Here is an 18578-nt window from a genome sequence, read left to right on the forward strand (position 1 = left end):
AGAAAATTCACTTTTACAACCTACATTCTCACTCACCCTTATCCCACCAGCGTTTGTCATCTCACGATTCCATTCCATCTGAGCTTTTTACCGTATGCTGGTAATTGAGCCACTGAAGACAAACTCTAGTTGAACCATAGCAGCCCCAACATCCTCAGTATTGTTACAATGCTTCTCTTTGTGTATAATATTTTGCAGTACATGTATGTAGTTCATGTTTCACTGTGTGGTCAAAGTATTTTATCCTGTGCAAAGCATATTTAATACAAATAAAGTGTTAATCGCTTATACAGCGTGTATTTATTTGAAGTGGAATCAATTATTCCCACAGTGCTGACACTGTAGTGAACAATTTGCAAACTGAACAATGGACCCCGTCACTAACACAGAAGTGAAAGTCGAGCGCCAGAGTTTACCCTCAGGATGCAAAGTTATGCCGCACCAACTATCAAACAACAACAATGAGACAGGCAACGGCAACCGGAACAATAACATCACAATTCCTCCTTTTTGGCCCACGAAGGCTCAGTTGTGGTAATCAGGGTGGAAACCTTCTTTCGCTTGCATGGACTATTGTCGGATGCAGAATAATTTACATTGGTTACAGCACAGCTGGAGCTGAGTGTTATCAACCAATTTGACCAAGTTTTCCACCATCAGTCGCATGCTGGTCCTAAGGAGGCAATACTCCAACTTTCCATCTGAGTCACAGCTACACATGATTATTAACAGTGACGCCAGTTACAGTGGTCCCCCTTCACAAGTACTTCGTTTACTGCATGTGTTGGTGGGCAATGAGCTGTCTCCGAAGATTTTTGACTACAAAGACTGTCACTGAATTTTAGGGCTATTCGGTCTGCCTTCCCAGAGCTACCGATCAAGGATCTGGCATGCAAGATGGATGCTATCGCCATTGCCTGTACGACCAATAATTCATGTGCAGCAGCAAAGGGGTTATGGCAGGTGGCCCCGAACCGCACATTCACATACTTATAGATGTGGGGAGCCCAGGTTCTATGAGCCAAATGACGAATGAGTTAGCTAGGCTGAATGCCAGACTACAGCGACAGGAAGGTAACAGCAGTTACCAAGGCCACAATAGAAACTACAATATTTAGTGTGGTGTTGGCGCCACAGTCGTTTGGTGAGGCAGCAAGATAGCGCACCAGCACATGCCTCTACCCAAACTCAATCAACGAGTGCCAGTAAGTGTGGACACCCATCCAGAACAGTCAAAGTGCCACAAGATCGGCGAAAGTGCAGTAACGTCAGCAGTTGCAGACTTGACTATTTGTAAAGGACAGGAAATCTGGTGACCTATTCTTAATCGACAAGGCATCCGAGATAAGTGTATATCAAAAATGGTTCAAATGGCTCTGAGCACTATGGGACTTAACTGCTGAGGTCATCAGTCCCCTAGAACTTAGAACTACTTAAACCTAACTAACCTAAGGACACCACACACATCCATGCCCGAGGCAGGATTCGAACCTGCGACCGTAGCGGTCGCGCGGTCCCAGACTGTAGCGCCTACAACCGCTCGGCTACTCCGGCCGGCTAAGTGTATATCCAAAGATGCAGAGTGAGCGCTGCTCATCAACAACAGTTCCTCTTGTTACCGCCGCTAACAATTTGGCAATTGATACATTCAGGAAGGAGGAGCTGACTTAACAGTTGGGTGACGACTTATTCCCTTCTTCGACATTTACTACTGCTGATGTAAGTGGCCTCATTGTGGGGGTAGATTTTCTCCATCACTTTTCTGTGATTCTGGATCTGTCAAACTGTTGCCAAATGAAACTGCCTCTCTCTCCTTTCTTCTCTGCATCACTAGCCGTGTGTTGGGTAGTGCCACTGATCTTCATCATTCAATGATTTCTGAGCTCTCCGCCTCTTTTGTGGCAGGTATGGAGTACTTGATGTCGCAGCCGCGTAAATGCAAAATACACACGCTTGTGTTACGCGAAAGGACCTCGCATTCTACATCACGTGAAGTCGTGCTAGCTTCAGAGTTGAGACATGTGCAAGGTACGTAAAGCAAAGATATATAACATCAATGTATTGCATGCTAAGGAGCATTTAGCCGTAACGGTGTTAACAAGAGAGCGATGCTGAAATGAAGAGTAAAGCGTCTGCTACAAATGAGTTGAACAAAACACTCGAGCTGTTGCGAGGCTGCTGTAAAAATGGCTCTGAGCACTACGGGACTTAACTTCTGAGCTCATCAGTCCCCTAGAACGTAGAACTACTTAAACCTAACTAACCTAAGAACACCACACACACCCATGCCCGAGACAGGATTCGAACCTGCGACCGTAGCGGTCGCGCGGTTCCAGACTGTGGCGCCTAGAACCGCTCGGCCACCAAGGCCGGACGACGCTGCTGCTTCTCGAGATTTGGACCATGCAGCTACCCCTACTATTGCCGTCAAAGTCATGGCAAACGGGGGAAATGGCTTTGGACAACAGTTGGTGTGAGAATTGCCAGCGCTAACGTATCCAGTACTGGTGAAAGGCAAAAGAAGCCATTCGACTGAACACCACATCTGAACAACATAAGGGAACCACCAGAGCAACTGGTCACTTCCAGCCCTTGGTGGTTACCTTCTGAGAAGTTACAGACTGCTTGACTGGAGTTTGAGAAGATAATTTCTGACGGATCCATGACGCGATTCACAGTGTGTAGTCTTCACCACCTCTGCAGATGGTACAGAGGAAGGATGGCACATGGGGAACGCGGAATGATTATAGGGGCTTAAATGCTCACACCATCTTGGACAGATACCCAGTTTCCAACGTTGCCAACTTAAACAACAGCGAGGTGGACGCTTGTTTTTTCAGCACAAGAAATAGTGCAAAGGCTATAAACGATAAGCACAAAAATGCGGTGACTTCTCCCTTTGGGCTCTTCAGACATAATGCGGTGCCTTTCGGGCTACAAATACTGTGCAGACTTGACAGCGTTTCATGCATGAAGTGCCACAGGGGTTTTCATTCATTTCTGTTACATGAACGACATCTTGGTCTTTTCTGAAGAGAGAGATGAACGTTTCAGGCATTTATGTATGCTGTGAAAAAGATCAGCAGGGGAATATGTGTGTTTCCCAAGGAGACAGTACAGTTTCTAGTCTATCCAGTCTCTTCCAGAGGCATTTCACCTCTTCCCAAGAAGGCCAACGATATTATGTAGATGCCTCTAACTCCAACATTTAAAGGTCTTACAAGATTCCTCAGAATGTCAACTTGTTATAGACAGCACTAGCTACTAAGGTATTGTACAAGAACAAATGAACAAACTGCTACCAGGCAAAAAGATTCAGGTGTTATTTTCTGTGGCCAAGAGATGAGACTGTTAAACCATACTTTCTTCACAATGTACAGGTCCCTTTAATGTCATAGGCTGTAGTGATTAAGCATTCATAATTCAGAAAACTGGGAAATGGCATAATGTATTTGTTGGGCACCTCAAGCATACTTACACAGAAGAAACTTCGTCCGCTGCAGTGAGAGAGCCAATCAGACCCATATATCAGTCACAATACCGCACGATGCATCAGTGGTGAGATTATGGTTGCCTATTCGAGATCCTTTGGAAAACTAGTTAGTATATAGGCAGTCTGGCAGGCAGATTCGTTTTAGATACCTGCTGATTAGAGGAGCTCTTGGGTTTTCTAATTCTGTTCAGATCAAGGAATTGAACTGCATTGGCGAAATTTGTGATGTGATGCAAGACCTACATATCCATAGCTCTGCAAAAAGGGTGGAGGGTCTGATAAGGTGACCTCGATAGACCGAGTCGACATACATCGATCACGAACATTAAATAATAATTCGACTGTGATATTGAGAATATGCAGAATTATCTTTGTATGTCATGTTTAGTTGTACTTGTGTGTGGTTCATATTTCATTGTCTGGTCAAAGTATTTTACTCTATGCAAAGTGCATTTAACACAAATAAAGTGCTAATCGCTTATAAACTGCATACATACCTGACTTGGAATCAACTATTCCCACAATAACTTGATCTCTCTGCAGGCAGTGTCATGTCTAACCACACAGGACTTTCCTGGTTCACTTCAGCGTGTGCATTAACGGGCTGTGTAAATAGAAGGATGAAGGAGGATTGGGCTTTAACGTCCCGTCGACATTGAGGTCAATAGCAACGAAGCACAAGCTCAGCCTGTTTCCGTCCCGTCGACATTGAGGTCAATAGCAACGAAGCACAAGCTCAGCCTGTTTCAAGGTCAGCGAGACTATCACAGCAAGCTATCAACAGAAACGAGATGAATGAAGCGTATCATTTGTAATTAAGCAGTAATAACAAAACATAATTATTATAAATACTTGTAATTGGCTCACAAGGTAGGAGTAAAGCCTAAAGAGATGCAGTTTTCGTCGTTTGATTGTTGTGAGTAGTCAACACAGGAGATGTTTGCACAATATTGTGGCTACTAACAGTTATAATAAACATTACTGCACATGTCGTTGGTCAAGATATTTTGTTTCTAAAAGCTACATCAGACTGTACAAATTACAATGCATCAAAAACGTCTGTGAATGCCCAACAAATACAGGGTTATTACAAATGATTGAAGCGATTTCACAGCTCTACAATAACTTTATTATTTGAGATATTTTCACAATGCTTTGCACACACATACAAAAACTCAAAAACTTTTTTTAGACATTTACAAATGTTCGATATGTGCCCCTTTAGTGATTCGGCAAACATCAAGCCGATAATCAAGTTCCTCCCACACTCGGCGCAGCATGTCCTCATCAATGAGTTCGAAAGCATCGTTGATGCGAGCTCGCAGTTCTGGCACGTTTCTTGGTAGAGGAGGTTTAAACACTGAATCTTTTACATAACCCCACAGAAAGAAATCGCATGGGGTTAAGTCGGGAGAGCGTGGAGGCCATGACATGAATTGCTGATCATGATCTCCACCACAACCGATCTGTCGGTTTTCCAATCTCCTGTTTAAGAAATGACAAACATGGAAGTGCGGTGGAGCACCATCCTGTTGAAAGATGAAGTCGGCGCTGTCGGTCTCCAGTTGTGGCATGAGCCAATTTTCCAGCATGTCCAGACACACGTGTCCTGTAACGTTTTTTTTTTTTTGCAGAAGAAAAAGGGGCCGTAAACTTTAAACCGTGAGATTGCACAAAACACGTTAACTTTTGGTGATTTGCGAGTTTGCTGCACGAATGTGTGAGCATTCTCTACCGCCCAGATTCGCACATTGTGTCTGTTCACTTCACCATTAAGAAAAAATGTTGCTTCATCACTGAAAACAAGTTTCGCACTGAACGCATCCTCTTCCATGAGCTGTTGCAACCGCGCCGAAAATTCAAAGCGTTTGACTTTGTCATCGGGTGTCAGAGCTTGTAGCAATTGTAAACGGTAAGGCTTCTGCTTTAGCCTTTTCCGTAAGATTTTCCAAACCGTCGGCTGTGGTACGTTTAGCTCCCTGCTTGCTTTATTCGTCGATTTCCGCAGGCTACGCGTGAAACTTGCCCGCACGCGTTCAACCGTCTCTTCGCTCACTGCAGGCCGACCCGTTGATTTCCCCTTACAGAGGCATCCAGAAGCTTTAAACTGCGCATACCATCGCCGAATGGAGTTAGCAGTTGGTGGATCTTTGTTGAACTTTGTCCTGAAGTGTCGTTGCACTGTTATGACTGACTGATGTGAGTGCATTTCAAGCACGACATACGCTTTCGCAACAAATGGTTGCTTCATCAGGAAAGGAGAGAGAAAGGCGAAAGGATGTGGGTTTTAAGGGAGAGGGCAAGGAGTCATTCCAATCCAGGGAGCGGAAAGACTTACCTTAGGGGGGAAAAAAGGACAGGTATACACTCGCACACACACACATATCCATCCGCACATACACAGACACAAGCAGACATTTGTAATTAAAGGTTATGCGGATTTTAATAGTAAGAGATTACTGGATGTAAATGACCCAACTGATGAAAACGATGAGTTAACAAAAGATATTCAGAAAGTTAATTAAATAAAGTTGTTAAAAAGCTGAATACCTAAGTTTGCTAGTACAATTCAATAACTATGTCACCATGTAACAATTTCATAAACAAAAAATAATGATGTGATTATAATGAAAAGTTAATTAATATGAATACAACACTTAACTATGCTTTGGATAGGTTTAATGGACCAGAAAAAACTGAATTATCGTTTGTGAGTGGAAATGAACAAAAATTGTATCATTTAGAATATGATTTTAGGCTTAAAGAATCATTGCTCAAATTCTTGTTGAGAGTTCAGGTGGATCAAACTGTCACATGCACACAATATTTCCACAGTGCAGCTGGTCACCACCATCAGTTGAGAAAAGGTAAGCTGCTCTCGCCGATAACTGATTCAAACTGTGAACTGTGGAATCTATTGCTATTGGTAAAAATATAAACAGAGATTTAACATTTAATTATTTTACTATTACATTAAGTTTAGCTGATAGTCTATATGAAATAAATAATAATAGTCAATCAATAACAGTAAATAAATCAAACTTTGTAACTACAAGATTAAAAGATACAGTAGATTTAAAATGAATTGTATTTTGTGAAATGATTACAACATCTAATGACAAATTAAGAGTAAAGGAAGAATTTAGACATCTTTAATCCATATAAATGGAGTTCATACGTGATGCTGTAAGTGCAAAAAATATACAGACGTATCGTCCACATATAACAAGAACTAAAATTGATCAGAATAAGGTTGAACATACTTGTACAGTATTTGAAAATAAAAAAGAGTAAATTTGTAAAAGAAAGAATTAGGTTCTATTAGTAAAGACGATATTATAAATTAATTTCATAAACCTAGTAGACGAAGATACAACAGAAGAAAAATTGTAACATTGGGAATTGACGATTGATGGCAAGCAGATTTAATTCAGATGGATTCAGATCAGTGAAAAGGGATATAAAAAATTAATGACGTTTGCAAATATACATCGAAGCTCCAAAAAACCTGGTGTAGGTGTGTGTATTCAAATACAGAGATATGTAAACAAGCAAAATACGGCGCTGTGGTCAGCAGTGCCTATATAAGACAGCAAGTGTCTGGTGCAGTTATTAGATCGGTTACTGCTGCTACAATGCCAGGTTATTAAGATTTAAATGTGTTTGAACATGGTGTTATAGTTGGTGCACAAGCAATGGGACACAGCATCTCTGAGGAAGCAATGAAGTGAGGATTTTCCAGAACCATTTCACGAGTGTATTGTGAATATCAGGAATCTGGGAGAACATCAAATCTCCGACATTGCTGCAGCCGGAAAAAAGATCCTGCAAAAACGGTACCAACGATGACCAAAGAGAATCGTTTAGCGTGACAGAAGTGCAAGTTTCCGAAAATTGCTGCAGATTTCAATACTGGGCCATCAACAAGTGTCAGCATGCGAACCATTCAGCGAAATATCATTGATATGGGCTTTCAGAGCCGAAAGCCCACTCATGTACCCTTGATACTGCACAACACAAAGCTTTACACCTCGCCTGTGCCCATCAACACCGACATTGGACTGTTGATGACTGGAAACATGCCTGGTTAGACGAGTCTCGTTTCAAATTGTATCAAGCAGATGGGTGTGTACGGGTGTTTAGACAACCTCACGAATCCATGGACCCTGCAAGTCAGCAGGATACTGTTCAAGCTGGGGAGTCTCCATAATGGTGTGGAGCACGTGCATTTGGAGTGATATGGAACCCCTGATATGTCTAGATACGACTCTGACAGATGACATGTATGCAAGCATCCTGTCCGATCACTTGCATCCATTCATGTCCATTGTGCATTACGACGGACTTTGGCAGTTCCAGCAGGACAGTGCAACATCTCATACGTCCAGAATTGCTACAGAGTGGCTCCAGGAATACTCTCTTGAGTTTAAATGCTTCCACAGGACATCAGACTCCCGAGACATGAACATTATTGAGCATATCTGGGATGCCTTGCAACATGCTGTTCAGAAGAGATCTCCATCCCCTTGTACTCTTAGGGATTTATGAACAGACCTACATGACTCATGGTGTCAGTTACCTCCAACACTAATTCAGATATTACTTGACTCCATTCCGAGTCGTGTTGTGGCACTTCTGCATGCTTGAAGGGCCCCACACAATATTAGACAGCTGTACGAGTTTCTTTGGTTGTTCTGTGTATATTAACGGTTATAGGTGAATACTCTAAATGTGTATGAGCATTACCAGTAAAAGATAAATCAAACTATAATGGAGTAAATGCATTTTTGTTTAATTAGGAGACCATCAACAGAATAATCTTCCAACAGATAGTGCAAAGAAATCTTATAATAAACATCTTATCAATCTAATGAAAATATTTAATATATATCTCTATCACACACTTGCTGAGATCAATGCATCTATTGTCAAAATATTTAATAAAATGTTGAAATAAAAGATGTGGAACAAATTTAGTATTCAAGGCAACAATAGATGTGTTTGACATGTTACCAAAGCTAGTAAGTAAAATAACCTCAAGCATAGTACATTACAAATAAAATCAGCGGATGTTGGTGAACAAAATTATAAACCTAATGCAGTAGTAATATCTCCAGTGGAAGCTACATATACTGTTGGTGCCAAAGTGAGAATTAGCATATTAAAAAGAATATTAGAAAAAAGATGCACTGCCAATTTGTCTACAGAATTATTTGAAACTGAAGATGTCATATGTTCAGATCAAACTACATACAAATTGAAAGATGTGAAAAAAAATTTCTGTGTGCCTAAGTTACAGAAAAGAAGGCATCCAGATGTGTATCTTATTAAGAAACAGTTAAGAAACAAAGCTCATATATTGTAACAATACCAGAGAAGGAAAGTTGCTACACACCATATAGCGGAGATGCTGAGTCGCGATTAGCACAATAAAAAGATTCACACAATTAAAGGTTTCAGCCATTAAGACGTTTGTCAGCAGTAGACACACATACACATACACACACACACACACACACACACACACACACACACACACACACAAAAGAAACTGGCACACACGTCTGCAGTCTCAGAGAGCTGAGACCATACTGTAAACAGCAGCACTAGTACATGATGGGTGTGGCGACTGAGTGGGGGTAAGAAGGAGGCTGGGCGGGGAGGGGGAGGGATAGTATGGTGGGAGAGGCGGACAGTCAAGTGTTGCAGTTTAGACGGGGGCAGGAGAGAAGTTGCAGTGGGGGGGAGGGGGTAAGTAGCAGAAAGGAGAGAAATAAAAGAAATTAAAAAACTAGGTGTGGACGTGAAATGAAGGCTGTGTAGTGCTGGAACTGGAACAGGGAGGGAGCTGGATGGGTGAGGACAGTGACTAACAAAGGTTGAAGCCAGGAGGGTTACGGGAACGTAGGATGTATTGCGAGGGAAGTTCCCACCTGTGCTATTAAGAAAAGCTGGTGTTGGTGGGAAGGATCCATGTGGCACAGGCTGTGAAGCAGTCATTAAGATGAGGGATATCATGTTTGGCAGCATGTTCAGCAACAGGGTGGTCCATTTGTTTCTTGGACACAGTTTGTCGTGGCCATTCATGTGGACAGACAGCTTGTTGGTTGTCATGCCTACATAGAATGCAGCACAGAGGTTGCAGCTTAGCTTGTAAATCACATGACTGGTTTCACAGGTAGCCCTGCCTTTGATGGGGTAGGTGATGTTAGTGACTGGACTGGAGTAGAGTAGGTGGTGGTAGGAGGATGTATGGGACAGGTCTTGCATCTAGGTCTATTACAGGAGTATGAGTTGTGAGGTAAGGGATTGGTAGCAGGGGTTGTCTAAGGATGGACGAGTATATTGTGTAGGTTTGGTGGACAGCGGAATACCACGGTAGGAGGGGTGGGAAGAATAGTGGGCCGGACATTTCTCATTTCATGGTATGACGAGAGGTAATCGAAACCCTGGCAGAGAATGTAGTTCAGTTGCTCCATTCCCAGATGGTGCTGAGTTACGAGGGGAATGCTCTTCTGTGGCCAGACTGTAGGGCTTTGGGAGGTGGTGGGAAACTAGAAAGATACGGAATGGGAGATTTGCTTTTGTACTAGAATGGGAGGATAATTACGGTCAGTGAAGGCTTCAGTGAGACCCTCAGTATATTTTGAGAGGGACTGCATGTCACTGCAGATGCGATGACCGCAGGTGGCTAGGCTGTACGGAAGGGAGTTCTTGGTATGGAATGGGTGGCAGCTGTCAAAGTGGAGGTATTACTGGTGGTTAGTAGGTACTGATGTAGCCATCTCAGAGGTGAAGGTCAACATCTAGGAAGGGTGCTTGTTGGGTTGAGTTGGACCATGTGAAGCAAATGGGTGAGAAGTTGTTGAGGTTCTGGAGGAATGTGAATAAGGTGTCCTCGCCTTCAATCCAGATAGCAAAGATGTCATCAATGAATTTGAACCAGGTGAGGGGTATAGGATTCTGGGATTTTAGCAAGGTTTCCTCTAGATGGCCCATGAATAGGTTAGCATAGGATGGTGCCATGCGGCTGCCCATAGCCATATCGCGGTTTTGTTTGTAGGTAATGCCTTCAAAGGAGAAGTAATTGTGTGTGAGGATATAGCTGATCATGGAGACTAGGAAGGAAGTTGTTGGTTTGGAATCCTTAGGGTGACTGGAAATGTAGTGTTCGACAGCTACTGCTGTCTGCCTTACTAGGCATGGGCATTAGGAATGTCAGTGTACAGGGAGGTGGCATCAACAGTGATGAGCAGGGCACCGTGTGGTAAAGGGCAGGAACTGTGGAGAATCAGTTGAGGAAATGGTTGGTATCTTTTATATGGGAGGATAGGTTCCAGGTAATAGGTTGAAGGTGTTGGTCTACGAGAGCAGAGGTTCTCTCAGTGGGGGCACAGTAACTGGCCTCAATGGGCCATTCGAGTTGTGACTAGAGATCCTGCTGGATTACTGGAATGGGATCACTGTGGCGTGGTTTGTAGGTGAAGGTATCTGACAGCTGATGGGGTCCTTCTGCCATGTAATCCTCGTGGTGCAAAACAACGGTGGTGGAGCCTTTGTCAGAAGGTAGGATTATAAGGTTGTGATCAGTTTTTAGATGGTGGACTGCGGTTCTTTCTGCAGATGTAAGGTTAGTTTGCATGTTGAGGGATTTGGGGAATGATTTTGAGGCAAGGTTCGAGGTTAAAAAATTTTTGGAAGTTAACAGGGGGTGGTTTGGAGGTAGTAGGGATGGATCATGGTTATATGGAGGAGTGAACTGAGTTCGGCAAGGTTTGGTATTGGTCTTTGGATACATTTGACTAGTCGGGTTGGTAGCGAAAAAGTGTTTCCACTGTAGGGACCAGGAGAAGGAATGAGGGTCTTTAATTAGTTATGCATTGTTGAATTTGGGAGTGGGGCAAATGGTGAAGCCTTTGGAAAGGACTGATATTTCTGTGGGGCTAAGGCTTCTGGAGGAAGGTTTATAGCTGTGTTGCGGGTCTGTTTAGGTTCTGGGTTCTGTGTGGTGGTGGGAGGGATTTTTGAAGGATGGGGTAAATGTAGAAGGTCTGCGAAACAGGGTTTGTCAGCTATGAGGGGGTGTGGTGGAGGTTTGGAGGTGGTTGTAGACATGGTGGACAGTGGTACTCCGAGGCGGGAGTAGGAAGTGAGTAGGATGGAGAGCTTTTTGAGGTGGCATTGTGCATGTTGCTCAAGTTCCTGTAGGCAAGAGTTTCAATGCGTGTAATCCTACCTGCTGACAAAGGCTTCACCACCGTTGTTTCGAACCGCAAGGATTACGTGGCAGACGGACTCCATCAGTTGTCAGATACTTCCACCTACGAAACATGCCACAGTATTCCCATTCCAGTAATCCAGCAGGATTTCTAGTCACTATTCAAATCCTTAGGCCCATCCCCAAACCTCTCCCCAATCTCTCTACTTACCCCTACCACTCCCCACACTCCCACCTTCTACATGCTTCCTAAAGTTCATAAACCCAACCACCCAGGACACCCCATTGGGGCCGGTTACTGTGCCCCCACTGAGAGAATCTCTGCTCTCATAGACCAACACCTTCAACCTATTACCCGGAACCTATCCTCCTATATAAAAGATACCAACCATTTCCTCAACTGACTCCTCACAGTTCCTGTCCCTTTACCACACAGTGCCCTGCTCATCACTATTGATGCCACCTCCCTATACACTAACATTCCTAATGCCCATGGCCTTACTGCTGTCGAACACTACCTTTCCAGAAGTCCTATGGATTCCAAACCAACAATTTCGTTCCTAGTCTCCATGACCAACTATGTCCTCACCCACAATTACTTCTCCTTTGAAGGCATTACCTACAATCAAATTTGCAGTACAGCTATGGGCACACGCATGGCACCATCCTGTGCTAACCTATTCATGGACCATCTAGAGTAATACTTCCTAAAAACTCAGAATCCTAAACCCCTCACCTGGTTTGAATTCATTGATGACATCTTTGCTGTCTGGACTGAAGGTGAGGACACCTTATTCACATTCCTCCAGAACCTCAACAACTTCTCCCCCATTTGCTTCACCTGGTCCAACTCAACCCAACAAGCCACCTTCCTAGATGTTGACCTTCACCTCAGAGATGGCTATGTCAGTACCTCTGTCCATATCAAACCTACTAACCACCAGCAATACCTCCACTTTGACAGCTGTCACCCATTCCATACCAAGAAGTCCCTTCCGTACAGCCTAGCCACCTGTGGTCATCGCATCTGCAGTGTCCAGCAGTCCCTCTCAAAATATACCGAGGGTCTCACTGAATCCTTCACAGACCGTAATTATGCTCCCATCCTTGTACAAAAACAAATCTTCCATGCCTTATCTTTCCAGTCTCCTACCACCTCCCAAAGCCCCACAGTCCAGCCACAGAGGCGCATTCCCCTCATAACTCAGTAACATCTGGGACTGGAGCAACTGAACTACATTCTCCGTCAGGGTTTCGATTACCTCTCGTTGTGCCCTGAAATGAGAAATGTCCTGCCCACTATTTTCCCACCCCTCATAACGTGGTATTCCGCCATAGACCGAACCTACACAATATAATCGTCCATCCTTAGACAAACCCTGCTCCCAGTCCCTTACCTCATGGCTTATACCCCCGTAATAGACCTAGAGATGCAAGACCTGTCCCATACATCCTCCTACCACCACCTACTCCAGTCCAGTCATTAATATCACCTATCCCATCAAAGGCAGGGCTACCTGCGAAACCAGTCATGTGATTTACAAGCTAAGCTGCAACCACTGTGCTGCATTCTATGTAGGCATGACAACCAACAAGCTGTCTGTCCACATGAATGGCCACTGACAAACTATGTCCAAGAAACAAGTGGACCACCCTGTTGCTGAACATGCTGCCAAACATGATACCCCACATGTCAATGACTGCTTCACAGCCTGTGCCATATGGATCGTTCCCACCAACACCAGCTTTTCTGAATTGTGCCTGTGGGAACTTTCCTTGCAATACATCCTACGTTCCCATAACCCTCCTGGCCTCAACCTTCGTTAGTCACTGTCCTCACCCACCCAGCTCCCTCCTGTTCCCATTCCAGCACTACACAGCCGTCATTTCACCACCACACCCAGTCTTTTATTTTTATTTTTCTCCTTTCTGCTACTTACCCCCTCCCCCCTCCGCACATTCTCTCCTACCCCCTGTCTAAACTACAACACTTGACTGTCCACCACTCCCACCATACTATCCCTCCCCCTCCCTGCTCCAGCCTCCTCCTTACACCCTCCCAGTCGCCACTCCCATCATGCAGTGGTGCTGCTGCTCACAGTGTGGTTTCAGCTCTCTGAGACTGCAGATGTGTGTGCAAGTTGCATTTGCGTGAGTGTGCGTGTGCATGTGTGTCTACTGCTGACAAAGGCCTTAATGACCGACAGCTTTAATTTTGTGAACCTTTTTGTTGTGCCTATCGCGACTCAGCATCTCCGTTATATTGTGAGTAGCAACTTTCTTTTTCTGGTATTGTTACATTTTATCCTGGATTGTCCATTGTTTGAATAAAGCTGATAAATTATTTGACGTGTGATTAGGATTCGATATTCAGTTAATAGTTGGGTTAGTAAGGATAATGCTATTTTATAATAGATTTAGTAGTAGCTCATGGTCTCGCGGTATCATTCTCGCTTCCCGAGCACGGGGTCCCGGGTTTGATTCCCGGCGGGGTCAGGGATTTTTCCTGCCTCGAGATGACTGGGTGTTGCTGTGTTGTCATCATCATCATCATTCATCCCCATTACAGGCAGAGGAAGGCAATGGCAAACCACCTCCACTAGGACCTTGCCTAGTAAGGCGGCACGGGTCTCCCACGTCGCTCCCCTACGCTCTCAAAAGGAGTATGGGACTCATCATCATCATCATCATCATCATTAGTAGTAAATACAGATTGTGAATGAATATTTTGAAGGTTTCTGTTGTATATAGCCTTCTAAATTTAGGACATAGTTTTTAATGTATGTACTTAACTGCATCCCCAAGTGTTTCTTTAGTTGCATTACATATATATCTCTTTTATTTATTTTATAAACATTGTCATGTAAGTGTTGTTGAAAATCTCTTCTTATCATTTTATCTTTGTGAGGCTGCATTGTGCAACACAACTTTAATTATTTTATCTCTTCTTCAGTAAGTGTTATCAATAGTCACATCATTTACTTGCACTGGAATCTTTTGAGATATATATTTACATCTATGTACCCTGCAAACCAGCGTGTGTTGCATGGAAGAGGGCATCCTGTACGTCTACTGGTCATTTCGTTTCCTGTTCCAGTCGCAAATAGAGCAAGAAAACAGTATGAATTTCTTTTTCCTGGACCAGAATAGTGACATCCTTGTGACATTTAGTAAAGTCTCAGCCAAACATGTAAAAAATGCTATTTTGTCCATAAAAAAACAAAAACGGTGCAGGATGGGATCAAATACCCACCAAAGTAATTAAATTTGTATATGATAAAATAGCACACCCTCTGTCCTTAATAACTGACCAGTCATTTGAGCAAGCCAACTTCCCTGACCTGCTTAAGTATGCAGAGGTAAAACCACTACAAAAAAAGGATCAAAAGAGGTTATGGGAAATTACCGCCCCATCTCTATCCTTCCGGTGCTATCCTAAGTATTTAAAAAAAATAGCTGCTGTCTAGATAACAAATTTTATTGTGAAACATGGTGTTATTCTTAAAAACCAAGATGGGTTCATTGTGATGATATATTCCTATGTCAACATCTGTATCTATGGCTCCTATATTTGAGAAGAAATTATCTCTGCCGGCCGGTGTAGCCGAGCAGTTCTAGGTGCTTCAGTCTGGAACTGCGCGACCGCTACGGTCGCAGGTTCGAATCCTGCCTCGGGCATGGATGTGTGTGATGTCCTTAGGTTAGTTAGGTTTAAGTAGTTCTAAGTTCTAGGGGACTGATGACAGATGTTAAGTCCCATAGTGCTCAGAGCCATTTGAACCAAATTATCTCTGATGCTTTCCGAAGAGTTTGTTAGTCTTGTAGGGATAGTTATTTGCATATCGAATGTAGTATGTGGCTAGCTGTTCATCTCTGCATAAATTATAATAGATAAGACTGACTGGCCATAAACTGTAGGCTATTCAACAACAAAGTGCAATTAACGTATTTGGACCGAAAATCTGGTGTGGACCAAATCGTCTCAAATAGCCTGCTTTATAGACAACCGCTGTTCAGCCGGCTACCGTTGCACATTTGCAGAGGCAAATACGGCTATGCCTCCTTTGGTGCGCTAGCTGAGGATTATTCCGTCCAGGCCCAATTCGGACTTATGGAAAACGTGTGGTGAAGTAACAGTCAGTCACTGTGACAATCAGAAGTGATGAAGTGGCTGTTGCACAGTGTGAAACATATTCGTTTGGTATATAAATTAACTGATATTGTGTATGTATAGTGCACAGAAAAGTGTTAAGAACGCTGGAAACTGTAATTGTTTGTAATGAGGGGCAGAGGTACATGGTATTACGAGACGAAAGTTTCACCAATGAGAAAAGCAATAAAGCGTGACGTCACCGATTAACGTACAACTGACGTCGCAGCTCGAAGCGTGACAGCCAAACGACGCAAGACGGAGCAGATTTAAACAACACGATGTCGCAGAACCAACACGGAAATTACGAGCCGAAGCAGCGAGCAGACGACGCAACGGCCGCCGCAACTGGTGCGGACAATGATTGAGGTAATTTGAAATTGTAATTATTCGTAAAAATGAACAACCTGAAACAAGACAGTGTGTTTAGGACTGTAGAGTACAAGAAGTGTTAGTGTATTAGTGTCTTAAGTCCGAAATGTTAATCAAAGAACTGAATTTGGATATGGATTAAATGAAAAGTAGCGTTAGCAGTCTAATCAAAAGTAGACACGAGTAGTAGTGACATTAAAAAGGAAATTAGTGTAATTAATGCGAATCTTACAAAATTCATAGACGAAAAAGAAGCTCTTGAAAATTTTGATTTGAAGTTAGAATCTTTTGGTAATGACAGGATGTCAAGTGAAAATGTAATTGATAACAAATGTAATAACGGAGTGGAAGTTGTTGAGTTTTCTGAGGCAGACTTAACTGGTGTAGTGTCAACTTGCTCTGTTGATGATAGTAATGAAGTGATTTCCTATACCGAGCGGGTATATACTATTGCTATAGAGAAGGAGATAATTACGGAGGAGACTAGTGTAAATATTGATGCGTCTGATTTCGGTGAGGTAGAATGTACACCAGTGATAAAAAGGCTTGACGTTGTGGATATGAGGATCCATGAAATTGTTGATGTTAAGAAGGGAGTGTGTGCACGAAGTGAATCAAAATGTTAACGAAGGTAATGATATTGTTGACAATGAATGCAAAGCTCTGATAATTAGTAACAATCAAATGTCAATGTAGATGATGTTGCTAGTTAGTTATTGCTGCATGTTGCATGGGTCATATTGAACGATATCGTAATTATGCGGAGCGAGTTATTTTACATTCACGTCGCAAATTCATTTGTACATACGTTGACATTCTGAAAATTTCTAATTTTTAATCTTTTTGTTAAAGAAAGAAAAATAAATATGAATGTGAGTTAGAAATTCCTGCCTACCGTCTTTTACACATGACAGCAAAAGGCATTCTTCTGTGGAGTAGGAGGAGATGTCAAGGAGAACGTTTCGTAGTTTGTTTTTAAATTGCACTTAACTGTCTGTCAGACGTTTCATATCACTGGGTAAGTGATCAAAATTTTTGTTGCGGCATTGTGACGCTTTTTGTGGTAAAGACAACCTTAATGTGAAGCAACGAATATAATTTTTCCTTCTGATACTGTAATAATGTTCATCATTATACCTTATGAACTGTGGTGGATTATTTACAACAAACTTCGTGAGAGTATAAATATACTGTGAAGCAGTAGTCACAAAGCCCAACTCCTTAAACAGATGTCTACGAGATGATCATTGGTGAGCACCAGTTACCCCAGAACATCAGTCTATAGGATATTATTGAATGAAAGTATGCAAAATATGTCAAGTTATTGATTTGTCTCTCCCCAAGATTTGCAGTGATTCTAAGCGCAAATGTGGTTGAGCTACATTATTTTAGGAGCTCCAAAAGTGTTTTTTTTTTTTTCAATTTAAATGCTTATCAATATGGACCTCTAAGAAGTTCCCGCCCTGTTCATTATTTCCTCGCTATGTGTTACACTTGTCATTGGTAGTTCCCCTAGATATACAGAGCTGAATATGTTGTTCTTTTTCAAATTGAGGGTGAGACCATTTGCAGAAAACCAGTCAGTGATACTTTAACTACTTGATTTGCCATTTCTTGTGTTTCTGTGTGTATGGTTGGATTGATTACAGTACTAGTGTCATCTACAAAAAGAACTAATTCTGCCTGTTGTTTATTAGACAGGAGATATGAGGAACAATAGTGGACCTAATACTGGACCTTGGGGAACCTCGTATGTCATTTCTGCCAAGTCAGAATTATGTCCCTGGGGAGGTATCAAGAATGATGTCCTACAGGGTTCAATCTTGGGTCCCTTATTGTTCTTAATATACATTAATGACTTGCACTCTATATTCATGAAGATGCAAAGCTAATTCTTTTTTGTCTATGATACAAGTATAGTAATCACACCCAACAAACAAGAATTAGCTGAGAAAATTGTAAATAATGTCTTTCAGAAAATTATTAAGTGATTCTCTACTAATGGACTCTCATTAAATTTTGAAAAAAAAAACAGTATACACAATTAAGTAGGGTAAATGGCATAACACCACTGATAAATATAGACTTTGAACAGACATCTGTTGCTAAGGCAGAATATTCAAAATTTCTGGGTGTGTGTATCAATGAGAAATTGAACTGGAAGAAACACATTGATGATCTCCTGAAATAGTCAGGTTCAGTTACTTACGCCAGTAGTGTTCTTGCAAAATTTGGTGATGAACATGTCAGTAAAGTAGTGTACCATGCCTGTTTTCATTCACTGCTGTCATATTCTGGCATCATATTTTGGGATAATGAATCACTAAGGAAAAAAGTATTCATTG

This window comes from Schistocerca piceifrons, chromosome 2, assembly GCF_021461385.2.
Source record: "Schistocerca piceifrons isolate TAMUIC-IGC-003096 chromosome 2, iqSchPice1.1, whole genome shotgun sequence".
NCBI classification, from domain to species: domain Eukaryota; kingdom Metazoa; phylum Arthropoda; class Insecta; order Orthoptera; family Acrididae; genus Schistocerca; species Schistocerca piceifrons.